The sequence below is a fragment of the Ursus arctos genome, unplaced genomic scaffold (genome assembly GCF_023065955.2).
Source record: "Ursus arctos isolate Adak ecotype North America unplaced genomic scaffold, UrsArc2.0 scaffold_5, whole genome shotgun sequence".
NCBI classification, from domain to species: Eukaryota; Metazoa; Chordata; class Mammalia; order Carnivora; family Ursidae; genus Ursus; species Ursus arctos.
In genome coordinates this window covers 84027439-84035409 of record NW_026623067.1, presented here as the reverse complement: position 1 = coordinate 84035409, position 7971 = coordinate 84027439, and the positions used below count along the sequence as shown (strand labels likewise).

The 7971-nt window shown below is 34.6% G+C and overlaps 1 pseudogene; it reads left to right on the top strand.

The window, feature by feature from the left end:
- Positions 1-863: 863 nt before the first annotated feature.
- On the top strand, positions 864-1822 carry LOC130542721 (protein BTG4-like; annotated as a pseudogene).
- The last annotated feature ends 6149 nt before the right edge of the window (positions 1823-7971 follow it).

Here is a 7971-nt window from a genome sequence, read left to right as displayed (position 1 = left end):
GACTTTCTAAGAATAACAAATAAGATAAGGTATCAAAAAATAAAATAAGGTAAAATGAGACAAATGGAAATTAATGTTCCTTATCGCAAAGATGTCCCCAGAACCTGTGAATATATTTAGTTTTATGACAAAGGGGAACGATGATTGAAGACAGAATTAAAGTTGCTACTCAGCTGACCTTAAGAAGGGCAGATTACCCAAGACAATCCAGATGAACCTCATTTAAGTGCAAGCGTACCTATAAGTAGGAGAGGGAGGCAAAAGCGTGAGTTGAAAGAAGATGTGACTAAGGAAGGAAAGCGTAGTGAGGTGTAGCGTTGCTATTACTAGGGATGGGGGAAGGCTGCTGTGAATGTGGGTATCATCTAGAAACTAGAAAGGGCAAGGAAACAGATTATGCCGTGAGGACCCCAAAAGGAGTGCTGTGCTGCTGACACCTTGGCTTTCTTTTGGTTGAGTGAGACCCGGGTTGGATTTCTGAACTACAAAACTGTAAGTTGGATACATTTTTGTTTTTTGAAGCTACTACACGTATGGAGATTTGTCAAAGTATCAATAGGTAACTAGTGAAATACATATTTTTTGTATCATGGAAAAAATGAATAAAACATTGTAAATCTGCATGTATATTTATTGCATAATGTGAATTGACAAAAACCTTAGTTGAGTCAGTGTGACAATACAGTTGACAATTTAAAATATGCCCTTGGTCTCTATAATTCCGTTTCTGGGAGTTTATCCTAAAGTTACTTTTACATATACAGAAAATGATACATGCACAAAAATACTGATTTTGAGAAATGTTTTCAACTTAAAATATTTGAAATAAGTGAATACAAATCAGGAGATAGAGCTTTACGAGCATGGGTGCTGGTGTGAGTGCATTGCTTTTATAGACTCTGTAACAGCCATCACTTCAGAGAAAGATACATTGGCACAGGGAGGCAGATGAAGGTTAATTACTTTCAAAAGTACAAATGTTTGAAAAATTGTGTGTTGTACACGTGTACAAACAACTTCTTAGAAATGGGTTTAAAATTCATATACTGAATTTCAGGGCTAATGGGTGGTAATTTTTTTTAAAGGCTACAGGTGTGTGGGTGACAGAAACGTAAGTATAGTTGGTTTTCCAACTGTAGTCCACTTTTTGTCGAGGATAAAGTTAGGTTTTCCTGACCTATTCTTACATTTTACTTAGATCGTGAGAGAGAAATTGTAACAGTTTTCTTTGTCACAAGATTAGCGAAAAAAAACATGAGAAACAGAGTAAACAGATACTGCAAAACAGCTGATGATTATCTTGTTTGGAACATACAGAAGTCATTGGCACTCTGATTGCCCTTCTAATGGGCCAGTCTCCAGGTGTATCAGCATAACAAATACTGAAAACAAACGTCCCATCCCAGGAAGGGCTTGTGCTGAAGGTGAATTGTAATTTTTCACTTAGGAGTTCCAAATGAGATGACTGTATGGGTAGATAGATCTCTTCCAATGGTGCTGTAGGTATGGTAAGAAAAATCATCTATTTACACCTGCTGTTTTTAAAGGTAGAAGGGAGGAATGGAAACTCTCCCGATGAAACAGTTATGCTGTCCACACAGCCACATTAGACTACTCTGGCATTTCGCCCACTGAAGAAGGTTTTAATAAAGAACCTCAGATAATGCCTAACGTCAGCAATGGGAAGAATACTTACCAGGTTGAAAATTTGAAACAGCCAATTTAATCTTGGTTCCAGATTCCCCACAAAAATATTGTGGTGGATGGCTGTATGAATCTCCTAGGAAGTGCTTGTGGGTCCTGTGTTGCAGAACAGCTCTAAGGGTCCTAGACCTGTGGCCGTACACAGGATGGACTGGTACCAGTGGGCCGGACAGATTGGTAATACGTAGTAGCTTGGCACTTGGTGGGGTAGAGCTTGGAGGAACAGCTTTGTTTTCCCTAAAATGCAAATGAATCTAATGTCGAGAGACCCAAGAAAAAGAAAAAAAAAAATCACAATAAGGACTAGGGTGCACAATAGTGAATTATCTCCTAAAGATCATGAATATGTTCTTAGCTATACTTTGAATTTTTATTCAATTTTACATGAAATTTTATGTAATACTGATGCATGTACCCAGTAAGTTAATAGAATGAAGATACTGACCTGTATTAAGATTCCATGAATTTTGGGGGCACCTGTGTGGCTTAGTTGGTTAAGCATCTGACTCTTGATTTTGGCTCAGGTCATGATCTTAAGGTCATGGGGTTGAACCCCATGTTGGGCTCTGCACTCAGTGGGGAGTCTGAGATTCTCTGTCCCTCTCTCAAATAAATAAATAAATAATCCATGATTTATGAAAAGTTGCCAGTTTAAATTTAGTATTTTGTCTTAATTTTTTTAAAAGGTGCAATATAGAATGAAGTGCTTCAAAATGCATAAACATCTCTTTACACTTCAATTAGTAAGGATTGAGATTCATGAATATAAATCTACTATGTTAAAGTACTCTTAGAGCTTTTGAAATTCTTGGCATATGATTACAAATGCTGTGATTTAACTACTGCTCTGAAAAAAGATGACAAACAATCTATATAAAATTTTACTTATTATATATGAACTTATCTAGAAGCCCAATTCTGGTAAAATTTAGCTCTTAAAAATTAAAGGAGAAGTTTGTTGAAGCGCTGAAATTTTTCACATAAAGAGCTACATTTACGAAAGCTGACCCCCTTCCTAGTCTATGCAGCCTCTATGCTTTCAGAGAAAGCAATTTTAAGTGTGTCACAAGGTCAGCTGTGGACTATGAAGTAGTAAATCCACATTTTTGCCAATTTAGTTTTCATTGCAGGATTATATACTTTCATTGGAGAGAAGGAGATGAAAAGGAGAAACAGGATCTGCTCAGCTTTCGGCCTGATAAAGGGAAATTAGTCTCATCAGCATATGTAAATACCCATTTCCTGCCACTAGACCTAACAAAATCTTAGAGCCAAAGGAAGCCTAAATGTCAATTTGTATAAGCTTGTCTTCGCATTATGGGCTGGATACCGTCCTCCTCAGTGGTTTACTCAAAAACAACCAACTACAGACAAAACTGGGACTTGAATGTATGTTTCTTTATTCCCTAACAGACGAAGCATCTCATACTTGTCTCTTACATCAGTTTGCTTGAGGGACTGTCACTGTCCTATTACACCTTTCTGATTGTCTACCAACTGCAGAACCTCAGATATGAAGAGAGGGCTTCTGACCCAGGTCCTCACTCAGTTTTCTTTGGGGAAATTTAACTCACTGTAAAATTATGTGTTGACTTACTGGAATAGTATCCAGTTAGAACTTAATCATGTTAAGGTAATATGCTGAAGAAACTTCTCCTGAGTACAGCTATTGAAATTGCTATCCTTTCACACTAGTACTAAAATAACTAAGTTTTATCATAGGTTACCCAAAAACATGAGGCCTCTAAGAATTTAACTTTGGGGGTCAAGAAATAGTTGTTAGAAATCAGTTTAAAGGAAAATCACAAAATCTGGAGGTGGGGTGGTTGTTTAGGGCAGTACTGTGATAGATGAGGGGTGAGCAGATGAACAGATGGAAAATAAATGAAAAGATGACTGAGTTGTTGGAACACATTTCGCTTTTAACCTCAAATCAGGAATACAATCCCAGGAACTTTTATCATGAACTAAATATTATTCTTGTGTAATAATAAAGAATAAAATCCAGAGACTGACTCCACAAATCACAACCGTCTAGAATCTTTTAAGTAACGTTAAAATTTTGATCAGGACAGACAACATTAACAATTGGACTGCCTATGGAACCTTCTGAAACAGACCTCAGTTTGCCTGCTGAAGAAGGTCTCTGTCTTTTAGAGACAAGGCAAAATCCCCTTGTAACAAAGCGTGTACTCTCTCTGCTGAGAACAAAGGCAAGACAAAATGCAGAATCAGTGGAGAAAGGAATGGTAACACAAGGAATCACAGGAATTTGCTTTTGTCATATGTAAGTGAATATATGTATACATGCTTTGAAGGGTGCTCAAAGAAAACTAACACACCTTTGGTTCTCACTTGTGGTGTTTTTTTGGTTTTGCGATTCTTTTACTAATTCCTGGTCTCAACTTGGAAGCACAGAGTCAGATGCTACCCTAGTAACTTTCTGGTTTGGCAAGCACAAAGGTAATCTAGAATCAATCCATTTAATAAAAAACAAATAGATGTAAAGCATTTTGCTCAATGTGGAGTATGGAAGTCCATGAGTTTGGGGGCAGAAATTCATAATTTAGTCTATTAGGTATTATCTGCCCATCCAAACCATAACCATAGCCTTTGAAATGATGCAGAAGAAATTCTCGTCAACTTTTCCGGAAGAAATAAACCAGTGTGATAAAGGCCTAAATGTTTGAATGTAAATACAACTGCAACATAAATATACGGTACTCAAGTCATTACAACATAGATGCTTGTAAAGTCTCAACTTAGTATGGTTAATATTGCCCACATCTAATCCGCTGGTTACCTTGTACACCAATCCGATTTCTCCACTACTTTCCACTTGAAGGAAATGTCTGTATTACTCTTAAAATAATCTCTTTTATTTTTTTTTAATCATTTCTGTTTTTTTGACCTAAGTATACATACCCCAGGACTACAGGACAGTTTGTATGTTTGTAAACTTTGAATAAGGAATTGCACAGCATGTATTATTTTGCGTCTAGCTTCTTTCACTGAAAATTATATTTACATTTTTGAAATGTGTTTAACACATAGTTTCAAAACTTCCCTTAGTGCATGGCATTCCATTATAAGAATATACACAATATTTCTGTTGGCCACTTGGGTTGTTTCAAAGTTTTGGTTAATACAAATGCTACTACAGCAATAGTTTAGCCGGTTGCTCTACTCCTTGCCAGCACTGAGTATCATCAGACTTTGGAATTTTAGCATTCTTAACAGATGTGAAGCTATGTTTCACTTTTAAATGAATGAAGATTTCCATAATTACCAAGGGAGATATGTTTATTTGGACATTTTACTATAATATTATCTGACTGTTACTGCATCAAGCGTTACAGGTACAAGCATTGTATCAGATCTGTTGGTTGCAAATATCTTCTCCCATTCCAAGGGTTATATTTTTACTCAACTAGTCTTACTTGGTAGTGAATAGATTTTCTTAATTTGAATATTGTCACATTTCTTCTTTATTCTTACAGCTTGTGCTTTTGATAGCCTGTTTTACAAGCTCTTTCTATTCCAAGTTCATGAACATAATCTTATCTACTAACCTCTAGAAGTTTGATAAGTACTTTGTATTATAAATTCAGCTCTGTGTTTTATTTGGGTTTTTCTAAGTTACATTTAGTGAATACATATTTCCAGTGTACAATTTGAGTTTTATACATAAAAGACAACTTTATAAAGACAACTTTATTTTAAAATTTATATGGAAACTTAAACATATGTCTCTAAATAACCTATTAAACAAATTGTTTTCCCAAGAGAGAGCATGGTATCTCTCTTCATTGATTTGCCCTTTAAAAAATTCTCTTAGCAGTGTCTTATAGATTTTAGGGATTAGGTTGTCCATATTGTCTAACAAATTTGCTACATACTACATCATATTTACTGATACTATTTTAAATCATTTTCTAATTTTCAGTTTTTAAGTTATGAACACGTAAAATGGAATTAGCAATTCTAACTTATTTTATCCTGTAACATTGTTAAATCCATTATTTTAATTTTTTTGTATATTCTTTGGAATTATCTATGTAGGGAATTAGGTTTTCTGATAAAAAGACGGGGTTATCATTTCTTTTCTAACTTGTACTTATTTTTTTTCTGACCTAATTTACCCTAGCTGAGACCTCTGGTGATATGTTTGAATAGAAGATAGAAAAGTAGATGCCTTTGCCTTTTTCTTGGTCTTTGGTTGAAAGCAGTGCTTGATCATTAAGTTTGATATCAGATACTATAGATTGTTCATAAATGATTCTGTCATATTGAGGAAGCTGTCTTTATTCTTGTTTTGCCTTTTTTTTTTTTTTTAATCATTATTAGATGTTGGATTTTGTGGGGCGCCTGGGTGACGCAGTTGGTTAAGCAGCTGATTCTTGATTTGGGCTTAGGTCATGATCTCAGGGGGATGAAGCCCTGTGTCTACCTCTGCCACTCTGGGGAGTCTGCCGTCTCTCTGCCTCCCCCCTTGTTCTCTCACAGATAAATAAATCTTTAAAAAAAAAGATGTTGAATTTTGCTAAAACCTTTTTCTGTACATATTGACATGATAATGTGGATTTTTTTTTTTTGTACTTGTTTGTTGACATGAATAAAATATATGTGTTGCATCAAGTTCACATATCCAGGATAAAAACCAGCTGGTCATGATCTACCTGTTTATATATTTTTAAATTTGATTTAATACTTTTTAGGAATTTTTATGTATGCTCAGGGAGGATATTAGTCTACAGTTTAGGTGTGATGCCTTTTGCTGGTCTTGGTATCAGGATAATTCTGGTTTCAGAGAAGTGTTAGAAAATGTTTGCTTTCCTGTATTTCCTGCTTTTCCTGTGAAACCATCTAGATCTGGAATATTCTTTATGGAAAGTTTTAACTATGAATCAATATGTGTAATCTATTTATGACTAATCAAGTTATCTATTCCTTCTTGAGAATTTTGGTAGTTTATTTGTCTTCAAGTAACTTACACATTTTATTTAACTATGGAATGTATTTCTACAAAATTCTTTATAATAGTCCTCTATTTTACTTCAAATACTGTTAAGATCTCCAGTGATAACTCCTTCTCCTGTTCTTGACTATCTGCTTGTTATTTCTGTAATTTTCCTTTTTTGATAATTCTGACAAGAGACTTAGCAAATGTATTGATCTTTTCAAGTAATGAGATTTAGGTTTTCTGTTGTGATTCTCTTTTCCATTTGATTTTCTTAAAAATGATTGCCTTTTTCTGCTAGGATAGGGTTACCTTGCTCTTAGGAAATGCAGGTCATACATTTGAAATTGTTTTTTTTTTTTTTAATATGGGTATTTAGAAGCTTTATCTGCATCCCACTGTTTTGAACATACCATATTTTCTCTTCATTTTGTTAAAAGTATTTTGTAATTTGCCTTGTAATACCTTGTTTGAGCCATAGAGGATTCAGAAATACATTGTTTAATTTTCAGATATTTTGATACTTGTCACTTTCTCTAATATCTAATTTATTACTATTATCAATGGAAATGCTTTGTATTTTAATTTTAAATTTATTGTGACATTGTTTGATCGCTTCATACTAGGTTTGTAGCCATTTACACATTTAGTTTTGTTGGGCTATATTGGCGAATTGACCCCTTTATTACTTGAAATTATCCTCTTCATATTTGTTTACATTTTATACTCTCAAATCTATTTTGTTTTATCTTAATGTATGAGTCCACATTTATCTTCATTAGTGTCTGCATGGCATATTTTTTCCCTCATTTTCTGTTACTTAACCTGAGTTTATTATATTTAAAGTGATATTCTTGTAGCCTCCATTCTCTGGGATTTCTAGAAACCTAGGCCCCCTCTGACTTTACTGTAAAATCAGCCCAGCTCTGTTGAACTCCCTCTGGTTGGCCTAAAATTCTTTCTAGGCAAAGGGCTGCATTAATCAGGGTTCTATTCATTTATTCCCCTTTGCTCATGGATCACTATTTTATGCTTCCTATTAATGACTAAAAACCATGTTTTCATGTTTTGTCTGGCCTTTTGGCTGTTTAAGGTAGGCTAAGTATGTTTTCTGTTACTTCATCATGGAATGAGGGAGATTATAATTTGTTATGTATTGACCTTGAGATATTTCAAAGATTCAGATTTTCAGTGAGATTCAAACAACCCAGAGGTCTTACCTTGTATCAAGCATTACTGTTTGTTTCAAGGTTATAAGTAATTGGAATATACAGGGAAGAGGTACAGGAACAGCAACACAACTAAAT